This window comes from Delphinapterus leucas, chromosome 3, assembly GCF_059928025.1.
Source record: "Delphinapterus leucas isolate spDelLeu-1000000601 "Yukka" chromosome 3, BTC_Dleu_Yukka2, whole genome shotgun sequence".
Classification (NCBI taxonomy): domain Eukaryota; kingdom Metazoa; phylum Chordata; class Mammalia; order Artiodactyla; family Monodontidae; genus Delphinapterus; species Delphinapterus leucas.
In genome coordinates, this window is record NC_143131.1 from 55,584,968 (window position 1) to 55,607,272 (window position 22,305).

The 22,305-nt window shown below is 39.1% G+C and overlaps 1 long non-coding RNA gene across 2 annotated transcripts in view; it reads left to right on the plus strand.

Annotated features, from left to right (window-relative positions):
• The window catches only part of LOC149749564 (uncharacterized), a 261,984-nt gene extending 243,378 nt beyond the window's left edge, over positions 1-18,606 (plus strand). For both annotated transcript variants that reach the window (XR_016392662.1, XR_016392663.1), the window contains exon 7: positions 14,800-18,606. This is a non-coding gene — a long non-coding RNA (uncharacterized LOC149749564). The remainder of the gene's footprint in view (positions 1-14,799) is intronic.
• The last annotated feature ends 3,699 nt before the right edge of the window (positions 18,607-22,305 follow it).

Genomic DNA, 22,305 nt, shown 5'->3' on the forward strand with positions numbered 1-22,305 from the left:
TTTGTTATGGTGATCTGTGATCAGTGATCTTTGATGTTACTATTGCAAACAGATTAAGACCGGCTGAAGGCTCAGATGATGGTTAGCAATTTTTCGCATTAACGCATTTTTGGCTGCGTTGGGTCTTCGTTGCTGCATGCGGACTTTCTCTAGTTGTGGTGAGCGGGGGCTACTCTTCGTTGCGGTGAGTGGGCTTCTCATTGCAGTGGCTTCTGTTGTTGAGGAGCGCAGGCTGTAGGTGCTTGGGCTTAAGTAGTTGTGGCGTGCAGGCTCAGTAGTTATGGCGCACTGGCTTAGTTGCTACGTGGCATGTGGGATCTTCCTGGACCAGGGTTCGACCCATGTCCCCTGCATTGGCAGGCAGATTCTTAACCACTGCGCCACCAGGGAAGTCCCCTAAAGTTTTTTTTTTTTTTTTTTTTTTTTTGCGGTCCGCGGGCCTCTCACTGTTGTGGCCTCTCCCATTGCGGAGCACAGGCTCCGGACGCGCAGGCTCAGCGGCCATGGCTCAAGGGCCCAGCCGCTCCGCGGCATGTGGGATCTTCCCGGACCGGGGCACAAACCCGTGTCCCCTGAATCGGCAGGCGGACTCTCAACCACTGCGCCACCAGGGAAGCCCCCTAAAGTATTTTTAAATTAAGGTATGTACGTGGTTTTTTTAGACATAATGCTACTGCACACTTAATAGACTGGAGTATAGTGTAAATATAACTTTTATATGCACTGGGAAACCAAAAAATTGTGTGAATAAAGCAATATTTACTTTATTGGGGTGTTCTGGAACTGAACCCACACTATCTCCAAGGTATGCCTGTATATATACATACATATACTTGTATATGTATATATATATGTATGTATATACATACAAATATATGTTTGTATATATATATTTCACTCAAGAATTAGACACTTACAAATTTTTGTGACTGCAATAAGAAGCAGTTGCATTTGCTTGTTCATGGAGAAGAAAGCTCATTGCCTGTAGCCTTTTGCCTCTTTTGGTTCTCTTCCTTCCTGACCTCAATTTCCCTTTGAAGATTTAAGTAATTCTGTTTGAACACAAAAAGCATGTTTGACAAATAAATATTAAAGCTTACTGCGGGAGATATGATAAGGCAGGTGGATGAACTACAATAGTTATATTTAAGTCAAAACTGCCCTTTGGACCAGCACTAACAAATGAAAATAAAATGTGAGCCATATGTGTAATCTTAAATTTTCTAGTAGTTACATTAAACAAGTAAAAAGAAAGAGGTAAAACAACTTTAATAATATCCTTTATTCCACCCAATATCTTCAGCATATTATCATTTTCACATTTAATCAATACAAAAATACATTAATGACTTTTTTCATAGGAAGTGTTCAGAATCTGGTGTGTATTTTACACTTAGAGCACATCTCATTTCAGATACCAAGTTTTCACCTGAAACCCATGACGTGTACTTAGATTTCATAAACTTAATTTTTAAAGAGTATATACATGTATCCAGGTTGTTCCAATCATACTTAAAATTTCCTTAGTTGCACTCTTTGCACGTTAATTGCTCATGGCCACCTGTGGCTTTTGTGTTGGACAGAGCAGGTGTAGGCCTTTACCCTTCCTCTCATCCAAATCTCCGAATGCTGTAAATGAACTTGAGGCAACTGAACATTTCTGAAAGATATTTCTGAAAGTTTTCCAAATCACCCAAGCCTTTGAGATCTCATCTGTAAGTTCTAGTTGATGGAGTTTTCAAACTAGCTCAGTCAGGCTTCCGAAGGGCTTTAGAGGAAAGAGTAAAGGTCTTAAGATGGAGAAATAACAGAAAGCAAAAGCATTTGATCAAGAAGATATCTGGTACGTGTCCTGTAAAATAAATGTGTGTTCATTTTTAAACACTGATTATAAAATTTTTTATAATATGAAGTAGTCTTGAAAGTAAGTTTAAAACTTTAGGGTAGGTTTTGTTGTTGTTGTTGTGAGGTTTGTTGGCTGGTTGTTTGGTTGTTTTACCTTCTAATGTATGATCTTAAAAAATTCACAAACTTCCATTTGTACTATGAAAAACACTCCAATGTGAACCTAGTGACCCTCAGAAGTTAAAAATATTTATTAGTATGGTGAATCTAGCCTAAGGTTAAAGCTGATCCCCTCTGTACTAACACACACACACACACACACACACAGAGGCACATACACACATGCATGCACACACACATATACTAAAGGACATGTGTGGGTGGCTTTAGAGCAAAAAACTTCCCTAAGAGAGGCCGGCAGACATGTTTGGACCATATTGTATGCTACATCAGAGCTTAGCGGTCAGAGAGATTGTTTCTTTCCATCATATATGTTTAATTTTTGGCAGGGGTGGTGGAGTGAGAGGCAGAGAAGCAAAGAGTCATTCATTCCTTCTTCTCTCCCAGTGAACTCAAGTGGGATGAACCTGGCAAGAGTTGAGCCTGAACACCCCCTTCACTGCAAGCCAATGTACAGGGTCTGGAATGGGTGAGAAGGAAGAGGAGATGAGCAGGCAATTCCAGGATCCTACAGGCACCTCCTGTCCTACCCCTCTTCCTCCTCCATCTTCTGTGCTCAGAGTTCACTATTAGTGATTATTTAACAGACCTCTTGTCTTAAGAGTCTTAGGACACATTCCAAGAAACCCTGAGCTCTCATCTCTTTCACTTTTTGAAATGTGTCAGGCTAGCTCTCAGAGTCTGATGTCTGCTGTCCTACCTGCCCCTCCTCTAACTCATCACTTTCTAATTTCTGTTTTTTCAAGTTTGAGCTCACGTTGTGTTTAACATTAGCATTTAGTGAAAGACAAACATTTCAGCTTCTTGACTGTGGTTTTCCTGGGTTTGAACACCAGTCATTTAAACATAGTAATCATTTATGGAACACCTGCTCTGCGCTAGGGGCCTTGCTAAGTACTTTGGTGTCAAACGTACTGTATAACTATATAGTATACACTCAGGCGGGGGCAGGGATAAACTAGAAAATGCTGGACTTTCTTCCGTGCACAAACAGGGGTGATATGAATACTTAAATGGCCAGGTGTTTCCCAAAAGACAAATCAGTAACAGAGTATACATAACTTATTCTTTGCTCTCAAAAGTTGTAGTAGTGGTCTGATTATTTGCATTCTGATCCTACTGATTGCACACCAACTGGATATTTTATGAGAACAAAGCGAAGAAAGAATGGAAATCACACACACACACAATCTTGCTAGCTCTGCTTTGGATCTCTTCTTCATCTTACAGCGACAACTTGGGTCAAGGCTTCCTTCATAGACATCTTACTAAATGAATCCACTAATTTATTTTTATCCCAATAGAAACATGGGCCCTGAGGTTTCATATATCTTACTCATAGAGAATATTTTTCCATGAAACACCTAGAAACAACCTAAATAGGGGAAATGGAACCCAATGAAAAGGCAACATGAGCACAATTTCAAATCAGATCAGAGACTGTTTGGGGTGGGTAGGTTAGGAGGTGGGGAGGCTGGAGCCGAAGGAAGAAAAGGAGAGAAGAAGAAAGAGGAAGGCCCTCCTGACCAGAGAAAACAGCTCTAGGGAAGAAACAGCCTCTAGGAGGGCCACACAGCCATTTAACCAGCTTTTGCTCTTGTGATCTCTATCACTAATTTCTAAATTCTCCTCTCCAAAATAGGCACACCCACTTCTGGTGTGAGACTTGTATGAAGGTTATTTTTACCTTCTTCTTTTTACCCTCTGTGAGAAGGTTATTTCACCTTGAGTGACTTACACAACAGCCGTCAGGGCTTTGAAAGGGGCAGAGACCTCTGTGACAATTTAAGTGGCCATCTCTGGACATCAAATCCACAGTCCTTTCCTGACAAGAAAATATTACTGGTAGCTAACAAGGCCATCAGAGTAGGAGTAGAATAAAAGTAAGAAAGAATTGGAGACAGTTTTGGGGGGTGAGTAGGACTGACTTGTAAGATTTAAAGATATGAAGAGGGAGAGAATCTTTTGTGAGAGAGAATAGATATGGACTAGATTTCATCAGGACATGATTTGCTACTGAGAGAAACAAACAGCCAGTAAGGAATAAATGATTTACTAGAGAACCATGGTGCTGTGAATCACTCCTGAAAGGCAGGATCGATTGCAAAATAGGAAGCCTAGGTCCTAACGTGGCTCCTTTCCCAGCTGTGTGCTTCTGGGAAAATCCCTCAGCCCTCTGAGCTTCAGTATCTTCATCCATAAAATAACAACATGAGCTGAGATAATCTTTTACATTCCTTCACCCCTACAATTTTTCTCTTCTTCTTACCTTTTATATTCTTAAAACCTTGAGAGGATGAGTTGGGAAATTATTCACTAAAATCTAAAATAAAAGGCTTGGATTTTCACCAGTGATCATTTATATTGGTAGGGGAGGGCAAAAGGGAGGTGAGTCTATAGTGAATTAGTTTTGCTGATATAATAAACAATGGGGGAAAATAACCCTACCTATCATGGTCTTTAAAAAAAATAATAACAATATTGCCCTAAAGTTCTATTCCATGTTATTTACAAAACAATTACAAATCCATTGCTTTGTTTGTTGTTTATAATAGGAGAAATAAGCAGGAACTTACCAGTCTATTGCCTCGTTTGATATTTACAGCAATTAGGAGAAATAGGCAGGAAAATTACTATTTTTACCAGTGACATTAAATTCAGAAAGTTTAAATGGTTTTTTTCAGAGTCACAGAGCTAGTTAACGGGGGGCTGCAAATGATGGGGCTGGAACTAGATTTCAGGTCTCCAGAGCCCTGAGTTTGGACACTTGCCTGTGCTTTTGACATGGTCTTCCCAGAAGTGTCCAGAAACACGGGGAAGCTGCCTGAGTTGTCACATCCCCAAATGATATCAGAAGGAGGATGCAGCTTCTCAGATTGGACTATACTTTCCTGTGGTCAACTCACAATTGTCTTTTAGTCAGGAGCCTCCAACATAGGGTGCAAACACCCTGGGAGGGCACAAACGATGCATTAGGGGGAAAATATTAAGAAAAATTCTATTTATATTTATTTTGCATCACTCCTTTCCTTTGTTTTTGAGTGTTTTATGACACGTAATATATTAGCACAAAGTATCAACATAAGTATTATAGTTCATGAATATAATTTATAAATGGGGCCATATTTTTTACTGATTAAATCCTTGATCAAAAATATTTGGAGACTATGCTTTAGAGAACATTTGGAGGAAAAAGCCAAGAGACTAAAACAATTCATAAAGCTATTTTTATTAATCCCTCTTTTTCTATCCCTTATGAGGACTGGGGGAAAGTGAGAAGGGCTGTGGAAAGGAGCAGCTTCAATCAGAATCTTGAAGAAAATCCAGAAAAGTAGACTAACAAATGGAATTGCTCTGGCCTAACTGGGGCAGCTGGTCACATGCTTCCCACCGCACAGAGGCCCCTTTGTTTCTCTCTCACACACTGCAGCTCTTTGTCAATCATAATCAACAATTCCATTCAGCTGTTCTTGCCGCCACTTTTCTCCTGTCTTTCAAGTCTATTAGGCAATAAATGTAAGGCAGAACTTCACAAGCCTTTCAAAGATAAGGTTAAAAGGAAGAAAAATATGTCCTGATCGATGAACCCATAGGTCTTTTCTAATGGAAAAAAAAAAAAAAAATGTCTAAGCTACCCAGAGAAAATAAGTGGGGAATTTTTATATTATTCATACCTTATAAAGTAATTGCCAACTGATTTTCAGTGTTCTCCCCAAATCCTTATACTATACGTGGAAAGTGTATAAAATAGGGAAGGAATATGCTGAGAAGGAGGAAAATTATTGCCTTTCACCCTTGGGCTCCAGGAAGGTTGTGAACCCAGGATTATTGGATTATTAACACAGAAACTATAAAGGAAGGACTTGTAATATTAAATAAATGAATACTCATTATAAGGGCAAGTAGGAGGTCATCTCTTAGGGTCAATATTTGGGACTATTTCAAAGAAGGAGAGATCTGCAGAAGGGGTGAAATATTTCTTTTATATATAAAAATAATAGAGCACAAAAGGAGTCCACCTAAGATTATGGTTACAGTATGCACGTGCCTTTAGACTGCTTTCTTTACTTACAATTGTTGGTTATCATTAAAGGCACTGGATCATTGTTACGGTATTTTATAACCAGCAGAGACCATAGACATCGTCTCATGGGAGCCTAAGGAATCTGGAGGCTTTTGAGGATGAGCTCTCTGTATTTAGAGGGTATGACACTGACCCTGAGGGGTGGGAGGACAGCACGGTCTTTGGTTTCTTGTCCTTCTTCTGTCACTAAATTTCTTGGGCAGACTTCTTAATTTCATTTTATAGAGAAAATTTATTATGGAGAAAATTATGAGAAAATTCATTTCTCATCTGTAGCATTTATTTATCTGGCAAACATTACTGTATTCCCTATGTGCCAGCACTACTTCAAGTGCTGGAGGTACTTAGATTAATGAAATACTACCCCTTAAAAGGTGCACAGCCTGATTAAAGAGATAAGACACATACAGTTAAATTATCAGTATAAAGCAACCTATGAACCAAGACACAAATAAGTGGTCATTTCAATAAGTACTATTAAACTCTTCAGAGGCAAAGGGGAAGTTCTTTTGTCCTGCAAATAAAGTCATCATAGCTGCTCTCTGCTATCCTCTTCCATTTCCCTTTGTTCTGGCTGCCATCTTTGGCTCCATGGACTGGATCCCACTGGCATGGAAATGAGAGCAGTGGAATAAAGGGCACAGCTTAGAAGCACAGAGCTGTGATGTCTGTGCCTCTTTTCCCCATCTTAGAGCATTTTTCAGGGTGTTTGTTAGCACGCCCTTTAGAATCACAGGCCAGGGGTGGGTTGGGGGTGGGGACTGAGATGCAGAGAACAATGGTGAACACAAAACGTGGTAAGACGTGTTGGCAAATTGAACCAAATACTCACTGTCATGAATGATTAGTATTTTTGTGTGTGCTGTTTAAATAAAAATAAGGTGGGAATAAAAATAGCTGAGGGAAAACTACTGCCATTTTCTTCCTTAATGAATCAGTTCTCTCATCCAGTGTGGTTTAGAATCAACTCTTTAGAATAATTCTCTTCCATGTTCTTCCAAGAGAGAGATTTGAGAAAGCTAATTTTAACAATCACATGGTGACCATATATTCTAACTAAAATACCACAATACGTGGCCTAATAAAAACCACTTGGTTTCTGTTCTTTGACTCTGTCTATAGGCATTCTTTCAAAAGTATAGAGGTTTATACTGAAAATAACCGAAAAGACCAAAACTTTCTGAACTTTACACTATCTGAAAATCTGAGACACGTGGGGCTTATTCCTACCACTCCTTGGGTTTTCATTTAATGTAGCCTAAATCAAGTAGAATTCTGAGAATTTGAAAAGCAATGTGAACCAGTCAATTGATTATTATTATGTTGTGGTTTGGCTCTGATTGTATACATTTATAAAATTTTCATTATTACCCATCCCACTTTTTCTCTTTGCTGAATTAGATTCCATCTCTATTCTTTTTAATGTTTATCTTCAAATTTTTAGCACACAAACAACTGTAAAATGTTGTCAAAGCCTAAATTTATTATACATGTTTACCTTTCTCCCAAATCAAGCAAGAAATTTATCTCCTAAACAACTTCTATTTACTACCTTTTATTTTCCTTGTTTTTATTATTATTAGTTAGCAAAATCTTTTCAAGAGTCAACAGTTAAATATACTTATTCTTCCATGTAGCTCTGTAACAAATTGCTCCAAAACTTAGTGGCATTAAAAAAAAAAGAAAATCATTATTATGGTCATGAATTTGAGCAGGGCAAATTAAGGATGGCTTGTCATTTTTTCAAACCATGTAAGGCCTTTATGGGAATCTGGCTGTTGGCTGGGGGCCTCAGTCTCTCTGCTTGTGTTCCAGGTGGTCTCTTTGTGTAGGCTAGTTTGGGCTTCCTCAGAGTATGATGGCTGGGTTCCCAGGGCAAGTGTCCCAAGAAAGAGATGGCCAAGTAGAAGCCATATCACCTACCCTTGAAAGTCACACAGTGGCTCCCTCACTGTATCCTACTCATTATAAGGCAGCCACAAACCTACCTCAGGTTCAAGGGCAGGGAAAATAGACTCAATCTCTTGATGGTGATGTGGCAGGGTTCTATAATAGGAAGGACTGAAAATGTTGCTGTGACCATTCTTGGAAAATGCAACCTGTCACATTAACATATTTTGCCAATTTCCACAGTCACCCCCGTTCTTTTTATCTCATGTCTTTCCTCTGGGTTTACTTTTCTTTGTGAAGTACATCGACTAGTGGTTTATTAGCAATAGTTATGAATATTTCAGACCTTGTACCTTACTCTTTAATAATAGATTAGCTGATTGTGGAATTTATATTGGCAGTTATTTTTTATCAGCACTTTGAAAATATTATCCCATTGCTTTTTCTTTTTCATACATTTATTGTGGTAAAATATACTTAATAAAATTTACTATCTTAATCATTTTTAAGTGTACAGTTTAGGGGATTAAGTGCATTAATATTATTATATAACCATCACCACCATCCATCTCTATAACTCTTCTCATGTTATAAATCTGAAACACTGTACCCGTTAAATAAAAACTTCCCATTTCTCTTCCCCTTCCCCTAGTCCTGGGCAACCACCGTTCTACTTTCTGTCTCTATGATTTTGACTCCTCTAAGTACCTCATATAAGTGGAATCATACAGTATTTTTCTTTTTTGTAACTGGCTTATTTCACTCAGTATAATGTTCTCAAGATTCATCCATTTTGTTACATAATATTGAACAGTGTTCCCATTTTTAATCAACTATATTCCAATATAAAATAAAAAGTTAAAAACAAACAAAAAGATTGATCCATTTTGTAGCATGTTTCAAAATTTCCTTCCTTTTTAAACGAAATTGGGTCATTTGCAGAGACGTGGATGGACCTAGAGACTGTCATAGAAAGTGAAATAAGTGAGAAAGAGAAAAACAAATATCTAATATTAACGCATATATGTGGAATCTAGAAAAATGGTATAGCTGATCTTATCTGCAAAGCCGAAATAGAGACACAGACATAGACAACAAACGTATGGATACCAAGGGGGAAAGGGGAGGGGGTGGGATGAATTGGGAGATTGGGATTGACATATATACACTATTAGTACTATGTATAAAATAGATAACTAATGAGAACCTACTGTATAGCACAGGGAACTCTACTCAGTGCTCTGTGGTGACCTAAATGGGAAGTAAATCCAAAAAAGAGGGGATATATGTATATGTATAGCTGAATCACTTTGCTGTACAGCAGAAACTAACACAACATTGTAAAGCAAATATACTCCAATAAAAATTAATTTTAAAAAATTAATTAAAAAAATTTCTTCCTTTTTAAGACTTAATAATACTCCACTGTGTGTATACACCACATTTTATTTATCCATCAATGGACACTTGGGTTGCTTCCATGTTTTAGATATTGTAAATAATGCTGCTATGAACATGCAAGTACAGCTATCTCTTTGAGGCCTTGCTTTCAATTCCTTGAATATATACTCAGAAGTGGAATTGCTAGATCATATGGTAATTCTATTTTTAGTTTTTCAGGAACTGCCATAATGCTCTTTTCTGTCCATTTTATGTTCCCACCAAGAGCAGGAAGGCTTCCCCTGGAAGTTGCAAGCCTTCAACAGGCTCCAGAGCTCCAAAATAGTTGAATAGACAGATTCTGCCAGTGTAAATGTTGTCTAGGTGGGGAGACAGATTTATGGTGTGTGCAATCTTCCCAGAAATCTCCTATCCCATTGCTTTTTGACATCGATTGCTGTTGATATAAGCCCACTTTCCTTCTAATTGTCATCTATCTTCTACATCTATTAGCTTATACTTTGTTTTATCTTTATATTTGATATATAAAATATCAATTCAATTTCTAGGTCTAGACTGATTGATTGATTTATTTTGCTCAGTACTATATGTGCACTTTAAATCTGAAAAATCAAGTATTTTATTAATCCTAGACAATATTTTTTGCCATCCTTCCTTTGAATATTGCCTCTCTCTCATTCCCCCTATTCTCTTTTCCTGGGGCTCCTGTTGAATACATTATATCCTCCATGTCTCTCAACTGCTCCTTTATATTTTCAAATCACTTTTCTCTCTGTACTGTGTCCTGGATCAGTTCCTTAAAACTGTCTTTTAATTTACCAATTCTCTGTTTAACTGTTTTTGTTTAGTATTTTAGGGAGAAAGTGTTCTTCCTTTTTTTATCACTTTGAGCATCCTTAATACACTACTTTTAAACTAATGTTCGGATTGTTGTATTGTTCTTGTCTTTAGGTAAACTCCCCTCCTGATTGCTGATTTTGTTGGCATTTGCATCCCTCTTATGTGTGGGATTTCTAGTTGAAGGTTAATCTTGGATAGCAGTATCGTTTTTCTTCTTCTTCTCTTTTGGAAATCAGCTAGTGCTATCTACTAGTTTTGTGGTTGGTTCTGCCCTTTTCCTCAGGACCCAGAATTCAGATTTAGGCCTTCTGTTGGATATTCAGGGCATCCATGATGGAAAATATTGAAAATATTACACACCCAGCCCAAGCTAGTAAACAGTTTGGCTCAACTCCTGGCACTGAAGCTATATTTCTCTTTCCTGTATCCCAATCACATAGCTTTATAGAAGCCATAGCCCAAGATGGTAGCAAATAGTGTTATTTTAGCCTCTTTTACAGGTGAGGTTAACCCAGCCTCTGAGTTCAAGAAGTAAGCCAACCTCCAGTCTTACATCAGGCAATTTTAGTTCCCATTATCCCACAAGCGTCAACATCCTTAGTATCCTCTGCTAGTTTCCAGACCTAGAGCCTGAAGGTTCTCCAGCCTAATGTCTCTCAACTTCAGTCCACCTTTTCACTCTATAATTTATATTCCTCTTCTGGTCCATGAAAATTTCTAATTTTTTTAATCATATCTATTTTTACAATTTTTTCTCTTTTTAAAATCTATTACTGTTATATGTCTGGAGCATTTGGAGTGTCTAAAATTATGAATTTATAATGCTATCCTGACTAGAAATATAAATTTATCTTTAATTCTTTGTCTTAATTCATTAAGTAACACCAAAAATAACACAAGTAAATATTAAAGCAGAGAGAAAAGATAAAGGTCATGCAAGCATCATAAAGTCTAACATCAGAGTAATTTTTATTCTATCTCTACTCTCTCATAATAACTGAAGTAGAAAAGAACTGCATAGCATTCTTTATATTAATTATAGAATTATGTAACTTGTGTGTCATACTAAATGCCCAGGAGAGCCCAGTGACGTAATGAGAGTCCATGTCTAACTGGTTCTTCCTCAGGGAAACATTCACTTTGGTACTAAGTACTTTCTTATATTGCAAATGCTTTTAATCCTTATACTGTGTTTAGGGATTTCCTATTTATAAGCTCTTCCTGTTACAAATTATATAAAGAAAGTAGGGAAAATGGCAAAGATTGAGTAAATTCTTTATGTACTGATAGACTTAGTTTTCTTAATGTGAGGTACTGAATATTCAGATTTCTTCTCTATTTTTTCTAAACTCAGTGGAAAACTAGTACTATATATATTTTGCTTAATATGAAAATGAGGTTCTGTTTTTTCTACATTTTAAGCAATTTATGAATGGGATTTAAAAAAATCAAAGAGTAAAAAAGCTTATAGACTGAAAAGTAGGCCTCATTCCCATACTAGATAGCTAGTCCTCTCTTTGGAGGCCACCTTTCTTCCCCCACATAAATAAGTATTTGGCATCCATATTTCTATACCTTGCTTTTCCACTTAATATATTTTGAGATTTGTTTTTAATATCAACATATGTAGGTTGACCTTCTTTTTAGTAGATACAGAGTATTCTGTTTTAAGGGTGTGCTGTAATTTACCTTGTCTGTCCCTTATTTATAGGAATTAGGTTATTTCTAGACTTTTGCTACTACAAACCATTATGCAACGAATATCCTTGTGGGTACAATTTTGCTCACAAATGCAAATTTATTGAGAAATGCTGAGCCAAACTGCCTTCTATTGTGGTTATATTGAAATAAATCTTTAAAAACAAGTGCACCATTCTCTTAAACTGAAAACACTTAAAATTAAGCAATGTTGCTTAAATCTACAGTCTATACCCATTTTCTTCAAATTTGTAGCCAACCATATTTTTGCATGTGAACAATTTATAATTGATACTTAAACATTTTTACAAACTATTTTATTTTAAAAAACAAAATATTGTCCAAACATAGACATTTTGATCACACGTTTTCAGGAAATGGTCAGAAATTAATCCTAATCAGTTACGATTAACCCTCAGAATGTATTTGCCCCATAATTTTGTGCTTAGCCAATCCCCGGCCTCATCCATTTCTATGTTTATATATTTTAGAACTTCCACTATTAATTTGCAGACTAGGAGAGTTACTTGACAAATGTTTTCCCATTTTGAGAAGGCTCAGAATGGCTGTATTGCCAGCAACCCTCTTTGTGAGGGTGAGGTGGAGGGATTCCCTCCCCATACAACCCCTGTCATCTTGGCCTCAGCTGTTTTCATGGAGGATGAGCACCAACCTCACGCCTGGGTGAGGTGAGCCAGTGGCCTGTGAGGCCTTCTGAATCAGCACCTCCGCCAACAGCGGTGTCCTAATCAGGTCCTCACTCAGGAAGGGAATCATCAGGAGTGGCTAGATCTCTCGAAACCAAGTGGGTGGATAAGCCTCTAGGCACGGGAGAAGAGAGCAACAGACACCTTCTCCTAAGGGAGAGTCCAGGTCATGGGGCTGCTAGGGCTATGACATCTTCTGGGCGGTTCTTAGGCTGTGTCCTATTCTCCCTTGATGCCCTTAATAAGTAAAGTGACTTAAGCACAACTTACGTTCCTTGCAACCTGAAAGGAACTGACTCAACAGCCTTAGCAAATAGTAAAAGAGGAACACATTTAGTCAGTCAACAAATGGCACTTGGGTGCGAGGGATGTGCAAAGTATTAGGGACACATCAGTGACCAAAGATAGTCATGGAACTTACAGTCTCTTGAAAAAGGTCAGAAAAAAGTGATTAAGAAAGATAATAGATAATGCTAAGGGCTAGTTAGGTGGAGAGGCATTTGCAATCTGGGATATGCTTCACAGGGATAATCCTTAAGACCTCTTGATGAATACTGTATGCTAACACATATATTTAGAAGGTAAAAAAAAAAACAGTACTGATGAACCTAGTGGCAGGACAGGAATAAAGACGCAGACGTAGAGAACAGACTTGAGGACACAGTGGGGGAAAGGTAAGCTGGGATGAAGTGAGAGAGTGGCATGGACATACATAGACTACCAAATGTAAAATGCATGGCTGCTGGGAAGCTGCTGCATAGCACAGGGAGATTAACTCGATGCTTTGTGATGAGCTAGAGGGGTGGGATAGCGAGGGTGGGAGGGAGGCTCAAGAGAGAGGGGATGTGGGGATATATGTATGCATATGGCTGATTCACTGTGTTGTACCGCAGAAACTAACACAATATCGTTATACTCCAATAAAGATGTGGAAAACAAAAAAGACCTCTTAATGAATTAACTGAGAGTGGATGAGCCTGAATGAAAAGAACAAGGGAAAATACACATTAAACTCTAAATTTTCCTGGGTACTTAAACCTAAGAACATCCCTTTTTCTTTTCATTGAATCACTAAGTCCTGTTGAGAAACAGGTAGCAAAAGCATTGAGCCCACTGTTTAGCAGCACTCTCCTAGTCTTGGCTTTCTAAATCACCAAGGAAAGATTTGATTATGTTGAGTGTGTTTTAGTTTAGGAAACACTTTATCATATGCCAGGTATCTGGAAATTTCTATTGCATGTACCTTGTATCCCATTGATTCTAATATGGTAGAAATGGGAGTGATGAAGACAGAGAGTTGGTTCCTGAAGGTCTAGGAGAAATCTAGGGCATTTCCATCACTCAGATGATACCAGTTCCTGTAACGACCTCTACTTCCCCACATTGTACTGTACTGGCTTCATTGTGCGTGGCTTCTTCTCCCACATCCTGTGAAAACTACATGAAGACAAGGCCCAAGTACCCTGTTCACCACTTTTGTGGTTTCGGTGGTTTTGAATGGGTGAGTGAAAGAATGAATGAATGACTGAGTCAATCTATCCTGAGGATCTGGCCCTTGGTTGACTCTTTCCTTGAAACACAGTTTCTCTAACTTCAGCCTGTCCTCTCGGTTAGTCTCAGACTGGCTTTTGGCCCCAAATAATTTTTCAGGTTGTTGGTTCTACATCTGGGTTTCTGCATATTTCATCCCTAATCAGAGCGTCCTCTTTATTTCATTACTCTACTTTTTTTCTGCCTACACTGGGCATCCATATAAGATGAACATCCACATAGGATGTTTGTGAAAATCCTATTAAGATAGAAGAAGGTTTGCTTTCAAAAACTTTTCAGAGTAGACACTCTAGGTTCTATCATCATTAATGTTTTGGGATGGGGGACTGTACCACACCACTTGTGATGCTGTAGAAGACTTTACAGTGTCTCCTTTCAGCTTCAGAGTGGATCTAAAACTATTACATTCTATCTATTTGGAGACCTAGATATCATATTTTACAATGCTTCCTGCAGAGCAATTCAGAGAAGCGTACAATGTATCACTTAAGTCCAAAATATTGACTATTTCTATAACGAAAAAGTACAGAGAGTTCCATTTATGTTTATCCTTTCATTGCAAATTGCTGCAACCTGGTCAAAAAATTTTCTCTGTGGCAGCAGGATATCTGCCAGTAAATGAGTCTGTTGAAAGGCCCACACCAAATCCAGCATCATGGGCCAACCCTGACCACAGCTGAGTGGTGTGAAGAGGGCTGACAGCCGCGTGGTCACCACCCAGGCCAGAGAGGAAAGCAGCGTGAGGTGTTAACGGAAAAATCCAACTTCCCCCTCTTCCAAAGATGATGAGTAAAACCAAAATGGAGCACTCCCTGGTGAGTTTTAAAAGCAGCTTTCATTTTTTCAGAATGAAAGCATTTACTAAGCTTTTGCATCTTTATGTCTTTTTCCATATTTCTTTCTGTAGGATAAATGTCTTTTGAAAAGCTCATGCTTGCTTAGTAATAATTATGCGTTTCTGTTGTTTTATGTGAGAGGTTTAGTTAATTATTATAATAGTTTCCTAGGGCTGCCATAGCAATGTACCATGCACTGAGTGGCTTAAATAACAGAAATTTGTTCTGGAGGCTAGAAGTCCAAGAACAAGGTATCGGCAGGGTTGATTCCTTCTGAGGGCTGTGAGAGAGAATCTCTTCCATGCTCCTGCTCTGCTTCTGGGATTTGCTGACAACCTCTGGCATTGATTGGCTTATAGAAGCATCACCCCGAACTTTGCCTTCAGCTTCACGTGGCATCTTCCCCTATGGGCTTGTCTCTGTGTCCAAATCTCCCCTATTGATAAGACACCAGTTACATTGGATTAGTGCCCACCCTAATGATCTCATCTGAACGAATTACATCTGCAGTGATCCTATTTCCAGATAAGGTCACATTTAGAGGTACTGGGTGTTACCCAGTAACATAATTCTTTTGTTACTGGTCAACATAAGAATTGGGGGGAGATACAATTCAAACCATAACAGTCACCAAATTCTGCACAGCAGCCTTCTGAAGGGCAGGGTCTGTGTCTCCTGACCCCTGGGGTCAGGCGTAAGGACTTAAACTTAGTAAGCATTCAGTAAATCATGAATGCCTTAGAATTGTGGTGCAAAATCACTTCAACAGATCCCTATGACCTAGAGCCAATAAATAGTATGAGGAGCAGTATTATGAGGAGTGTCCTTGATAACAAAGTTTCCTTTTTTTTTTTTTTGCGGTACGCGGGCCTCTCACTGTTGTGGCCTCTCCCACTATGGAGCACAGGCTCCGGATGCGCAGGCTCAGCGGCCATGGCTCACGGGCCCAGCCGCTCCGCGGCATGTGGGATCTTCCCAGACCGGGTCACGAACCCGTGTTCCCTGCATCGGCAGACGGACTCTCAACCACTGCGCCCCCAGGGAAGCCCCAAAGTTTCCTTTTTGAAGCTAAGGCCTTGTATTTGCACAACTCTCGTTCCACTAAAGTCTTCAGATTCCAAATAAGTCCTTAGTATCTAATGGAAATAAAGTGGGACCAACTAACTCCAAGGGGAAATGTAGGAAAAGTTGGTCACGGTCAGCTGGGGAAATCTTTTAGAGATTATGGGGACCTAATCTATCTCTACTCCCTACCAGCTTGGACTTGATGCAAAACAGACACAAGAAGTTGATAGTCAGATGAGATTAAAAAGAAAATTAAGACAAAAAAGAAAAGCTAAACAGTCAGCTTTGTTAATGGGCAAACGCGCAATGACCAATAGGGATGTCTAAGAAGAATCGAGTGGAAACTATAGGTTGGGTTAAAGTCGAGGTGAGGTCTCTTAATCTCCCTTCCCACGTGGGGGAGAGGTTGGTGCTCTGAGCAGACTCTGTCAAGATGCGGGGCGCAGACTCCCTTCTGCCACGTCGGCCACAGCAAGAAGAGTGTGAGAGCTTGGCTGCTGGACCACACTGTGACTTTCACGAGCCTTAGGTATATTATGTAAGCGCCTTCCTCCAAAAGAAACAACAATAAAAAATTATATTTTTTGACAGTGTTGGTATAAAGATTAATATATTTATAGTATCTATTAAAACATTGCTTGTGATGTGTTCATTTTTTCTTCTGATTTTAACAGCAGTTAAAACATTTTTGTGGGTCCCTGCAAGTATTTTGAGCCAGAGGACCATGGCAACTGTACCTAATGAATAAGTCAGCCCTGCCTGGCCAGATTGGCCCTGCCTCTGAGAGGCAGGCCTTGGACCTGAACCCGGGTGTATGACTTTCACGATGGCAGGAAAGAGAAGAATGTCTATGGTCTCTCTTACTGTCTTCCAGGAGGCAGGCAGTGAAGGCACAGGGGTAGCCAAAGCAACCCCTCCGACTGGTGAGTGAGGCCCAGTGCAAGCTCTGCAGTCTACCCCGTTCCACTAGAGCAGGACAGAGGCTCTGTTCCCCTCCACCTCTGTCGGCTTCAGCCTTCCCCCTCCTTCCTTCCTCCTGTGCTGCTCTCTGTGTTCCTCCTCTCCCCACATACAAGTCAAGCAGGGAAGCAGCAAAAGCAGCCCAACCTGCACTGATAAGGAGGGTTTCCTTAGCAGGGGAGATGGGAATGGAAGGATTTAGAGGAAGATTCTCCCGGGGTCCTTCCGAAGCAAGTCCTGGCTGGAGGATGGAAAGTGAAAGGGAAGGGGAATCAGATCTGCGAAGGCAATTTAATCTGTTCTAAACATTTTACTAAGCGTTTTACATTCTTCATCATGTCTAATTCTAGAAACAAGAGTGCCTGGAGGCATCACCACTGTCACTCCTACAGAGGAAGGAAAGGGGTTGTTAAGTGGCAGAGTCTAGATTTGAGGTGAGGCTTTTCTAGCTCTCATGCCTATATGTAGGATTTTCCTCTGTCCAGATTTAGTTGCCAGTTCAGTTCAGGAAAATTTATAATGGAGGTAGAGTGCAAGGAGGAGAAGTTAAAAAAAAATTCCCATGCATAAGAGATTTGTCTTTGCAGATTGACTCTTTTTTTGGGGGGGGGGTTTGATCATCTTTAATATTTATTTATTTATTTGGTTGTGCCGGGTCTTAGTTGTGGCAGGCAGGCTCCTCAGCTGAGGCAGGTGGGCTCCTCAGTTGCGGCACATGGGCTCCTTAGTTGTGGCATGCGAACTCTTAGTTGCTGCATGCATGTGGGATCTAGTTCCCTGACCAGGGATCGAACCCACCAGGGAAGTCCCGCAGATGGACTCTTAGAAGGTTTAACTGTCGTTCCCTATCTCTCTGAAGGCTCATTTTACCCACAATCCACTACCAGCATCTTTATGACATGCCACTGATAGCTAGTAGAAATTCAGAATCACCTGTCAATCTGGTGATTATCATAACTTTTGCTGCACTAAATAGTGGATTAAGGAAAAACCCTGGTTTTCAACCACTGGACCACAATCCTCTTTAAATTATATGTTTTTTATTTAAACACCTTTGCTTCAAAAATCTGCTCTGATACTTAACATAGCTTTATAGTAACAAACATTTCAACATATTGCCTGGCTCTGTGAATTCAATTAGGGACTTCTGAGTACATCAATGCCTTTCTTAAACAGCAACAACAACAAAAACACCTGACAGGCCCTCTGTTCTCCAAGACTCTATTTGTCTGTTTTTAAGACCCCAGAAAACCAAGTGCTAGACAGGCTCCCCTGAATACCATGATTAATTGGTTACTAAGCACAGAGTTAGTGTATGTAATTTGGTCAGTTTTTTACTATTTGGTTTTCTTTGTAAGTGGCTTTACTCCTTTTAAAGAATTTCTTCCAAGCTCTTTTTCTTCCTTTTAAAAACATAAGTTCAATGACTTGTCCTTGTGTAAGGTGGGAGTTGCAGATGCCCTCTTTTGATTATAAAACACAATATACTTATTCTATTTCAGGGGCCAAAGCACTCATAAGAGCTTTGTAAGTTTTTTTTTTTTTTTTTTTTCTTAAAAATAGGACACTTCATGATGTGGAGGTACTTGCAAACATAAATCTCAATAGGAAAGAATTTTAAAATTAACCTATGAAATAGTCCCAGGATATGAAAAATAGCATACAATAGAGAGAGGACTGTCCCAACATTATACGAGTGTGCTCTCTTTATTCTGACCTTCGGGAACCATCGGGTGAGCTGCTGCTTCTCAGCAGGAACTCCCTGCCCAGGTCAGGCAGAGCTCGTTAGCCATTCCACAAGCCAGAGTGGATTCCCTGCCTCCCAAGATGTTCTGCCTCCCTCTTTCCCCAACATCCTGGGATGCTTTTAGCTTATCAGCCCAATTCAGTTATATAGATATTTCTGCAAGTATGGTTAATAGATGCTTGATATCACTTTGGCTTAAAAGATTTTCTTTAGCATGAGTAATTGGTAGATCTAGCCTCTAAAATAGGTTATATATAATAAAAGAAATTTATATGTTTGATTTTAATCCCATTTCTGGGAACTCCTAAAACTCTTGGAATTTCCTAAGTATAAGCAATGGGAGCATCTTTTGTTATACTATTTGGTATTTTGTCTTCAGTTCCTGAAATTACTTCAGAGCATAAAGGTGAGAGGAGTATCTTGTTATACCTAACAAGCCCCTTTCAACCACACCTGAGTTTATGTTGACTCAGTGACTTTTGGAGATCCTCTAGGCCTGAGGACTAGTTCCTGGGGGGAAAACAACCAGGAGTTACAACTTAGCCCCACCCGGCGACCTTTAGGGAGGGGAAGGGAGTTGGAGGTTCAATCAATCAAACAATGGCCAATGATTTAATCAATTATGCCTATGTAATGAAACCTCCCTAAAACCCCAGAAAGATGGGGTTTGGAGAGCTTCCAGGTTGGTGACTACATGATGGTGCTGGGAGAGCAAAGTGCTCACAGAGGGCATGGAAGCTCTGTGTCTTTTCCAACACACCTTGTTCTATGCATCTCTCCATCTGGCTGCTCCTGAGTTATAATCTTTTATAATAATGAATATATGATATGAATACGACTAGATACACATCTGAATCTACAAATATTCTCAATTACTGCTGCTTAAATCTAACTTTGGTTTTCATTTATTGACAAGCCCTAACTTGTCTGAGCATTCTTGGGACTACAGGCCAGGTTGGACCGAAGCTGACTGACGAAGCCTCCACGGCCAGATATTCCCTTAAAACTGAAGTCATAGTTTTAAGGTTTTGAAAACATTATCAGTAGATAGAATACTGGCTAGTAATATTCACCCTATTTAAAGTCATTAACTCAGTGTATTATGGTTTGACTTTTTGACAGTCTTCTCCCACTCACCCCATACAATACATGGTAGAACCTCTCTCAATTAAAATGAATTAAAGTTGTGTCTTGAGAATTTCATAAATTCACAGTTAATAATCCATTTAATTTCTCTAAATCTCAGAGTGTAAGTCAATGTCAAATTTGTATTTTTCCATGGTGACACCAGTGTCTGAAAACTTACATTAGCTCAAAGGGTGAGTCATCAGCCCTTCCAAGTGGTTGCTTAGAGGTACCTGATAAGCAGAAAGTCAGGGAAGCGTACTGGATTTGTACCCCTGCTCACTTGATTGAGTACACTTGCTTCCTCTCCGTGCCACCCTCCTCAGCTCAACCTCTGTCAGTCAGGCCTCCTAGCTCACATGAAAAGAAGGATGTGTTTTTCAAGGTTTTGAGTCTAGGAAATCATTTGGTCCCATTGTCCTAGTGGATCACCTTCTTTAAACAATCCCTTCAAGCTCCCCATTTTGTTTGTTTGTTTGTTCCTCTTGTTTTTTGGAAGGAGTGTCTAATCAGCTAATCATTATTGTAGATTTCCTGAAAGTGTTTTATGTTTTGAATGTAGGTGAACATTTATGGAGAAACTGTGATTTGAAAATCAGGTAAAGCTGAAAGACCTGAGAGACACCACCTGTGCTCCCTGAATTCCAATTTGAAAATGTTGACAACAAGAAAAGAGAATCATTTTCCTACAGCAAATGAAGGATTGAATTTTCCCAAAGACAAGTTTTATAAAAAGCAAACCTTGTGAAAAATGATGGGAGATGTAGGCACTTTTAAGATGTCTCTTGATTTCCATTTAGGCCTAATCTTTTTGTTTCATTTAGCCCAGGTATGTGGGTTTGAATTATTTTGGTGACTAAATTAATAGCTATTTAAACACTTTAAAATGATTATCTTCAGAGATTATTTACTCTAACTTAGCCCATTTGTATATTGTAACTCGTTATTTCGTTGTGTTCTTTAGTTTTGTTTTGTTTTTTGGACTAGGGATTTTTTTTTTTTTTTAATCAAAGAAACAATAAAAGGCTTGGGCCTCTTTAGAAAAGAACAGCATAAATGAGGGCTCCCTTTGTTAGGTTGTATGTGATGGTGTGAGTTTAAATGTTAGATTTTCTATCAACATCCAGGTTTGAGAACATGTTTCCTCTCTGGGCATCATGGTAGGATGGAACCCCATCTGTGATCTCCTCTACCCAGAGAGAATTGACGTGTAGCTAAAGAGAATCAAACTAATGAAAAACAGGAGTTTGGTGTTGCTGGACTATGTACAAAAAGGTGGAGTCTTAAAAAAAATATTTCTCCCGCCAAGACAGTATTGAGGGAAACTCGTTATTTTCCGTCTGCCTATTTCTTATTCTCAGTGTGAAGTGAAAGCAAAGTTTTAAAACTTTTCTCCACTGCAAAGAAAATAGATTTCAGAAAATCCCTATCTCGAAAATAAAGCAATTAAGAATTATCTGGCTGTGAGGATCTGGCCCCAGCTTGACTTCAAGCAACAGCTTCATTGCTTTGCATCAAGATGTGCATGAGAATTAGACTGCTCTGATCAGCCAACACGCTGAGTGACTTGACATTTTAATAAATAAATAAGTATTCAAACCATCATAAAGTATCCTTTGAAATTATAAACATGGGAAACTTTATGAGATGCAAGTGGGTGTTAAATGGTCCAGCAAAGCAAGGGCTGAGCAGTTAGTGGGCTTTGAAATTGGAAGATTTGAATTGGGAGATTTAATATTAGGAAAATTGGGGGAAGTTTTTGGGAAAATTAAATCTACCAAAAGACCATCTTTATTTATTTCAAAGGCTTCTGTTTCTTAAGATTTCTAAATTTAGCCCCCTAGTTTGGAAATACAAAGAGATTTGAATTTATTTTTTTCAATTGACTCATGATTAACATACAATACTATATTTGTTTCAAGTATAAAATATAGTGATTCACTATTTTACACATTATGAGATAATTTCCTTTGTCCCCCCGCGTGCACCCCCCTGGCATCCACCAGTTTGTTCTCTGTATCTATGAGTCTATTTCTGTTGTGTTTCGTTTGTTTGCTTGTTCTGTGAATTTCATTTTTATACAACCAGCATGCGTAGGCTACCGTTTAATATTATGGTAACTTAAAAAACTCACTTAAGCAAAAACAACTATTTAGAAAGTTTAACTTTTACTTTAAAAAGATACGTAGGACTTCCCTGGTGGTACAGTGGTTGAGAATCCGCCTGCCAACGCAGGGAACACGGGTTCGATCCCTGGTCCAGGAAGATCCCACATGCCGCGGAGCAACTAAGCCCGTGAGCCACAACTACTGCGCCTAGAGCCTGTGTTCCGCAACAAGAGAAGCCACCGCAATGAGAAGCCTGTGCACTGTAACG